The sequence below is a fragment of the Platalea leucorodia genome, assembly GCF_965183815.1.
Source record: "Platalea leucorodia genome assembly, chromosome: 28".
NCBI classification, from domain to species: Eukaryota; Metazoa; Chordata; class Aves; order Pelecaniformes; family Threskiornithidae; genus Platalea; species Platalea leucorodia.
The window spans coordinates 874,852-875,543 of record NC_138850.1 but is presented as its reverse complement, the minus strand read 5'-3'; positions in this window follow the sequence as shown (position 1 = coordinate 875,543).

The following is a 692-nucleotide window of genomic DNA, read 5'->3' as shown; positions in this document are numbered from 1 at the left end:
GGGAGTATCTAAAAAGCCTCCGACAAAGCCTATCCCTAGCCCGTGGAAGGAAGTGAGGAAGAAGGACGTTGTGTTTTTACTGTGTTTTTTATTTTTTAAATTAATTATATTATTTAAAGGAGTGGATACAACCATCGATACTGGTCCCTGCGGTGTAATTTTGGATTTCCCCCCCCAAAAAAAAAACCCAAGAAGTGAATTTCTGCATGGAGATTAACCCAGCCCAGTGCTTGGGGGAGGAGGGAGGAGAGGAAAAAAAAAACAAAAACAAACAAAAAAGTGAAAAATTATTTTCTTGGTGCCGTCCGATAAAAAGAAGTTTAAAGGGGCACCAGTCTTTGCTTTTTAGTTTTCTTAAAAAGCAGAGGTGTGCCCCCTGGTGCTGAGCCGGCGGCCTGTATAATGTTTTGTAAGTAATTTTTTAAGTTGTATTGTAATATATCATCTATAATTTTGCTGCTTTTTGGGGGTCGGTTATTTTTTTTTGTTTGTTTCCTTTCTCTCACTTTCCCCTAGCTTACCTACGTGATTTCCTCCATCGTGAAATTCCTCCATACAGAGGCGAGTTCCCATCCTGGGGAGAAAGTGGGGAATAAACACGCATGCACATAAATCCACCGTTAGTAAATGCACCTGCAAAGGGGCTGCTCGGTCCAGAAGGGTCTGCAGAACATCTGGGCCACAAAATGCTT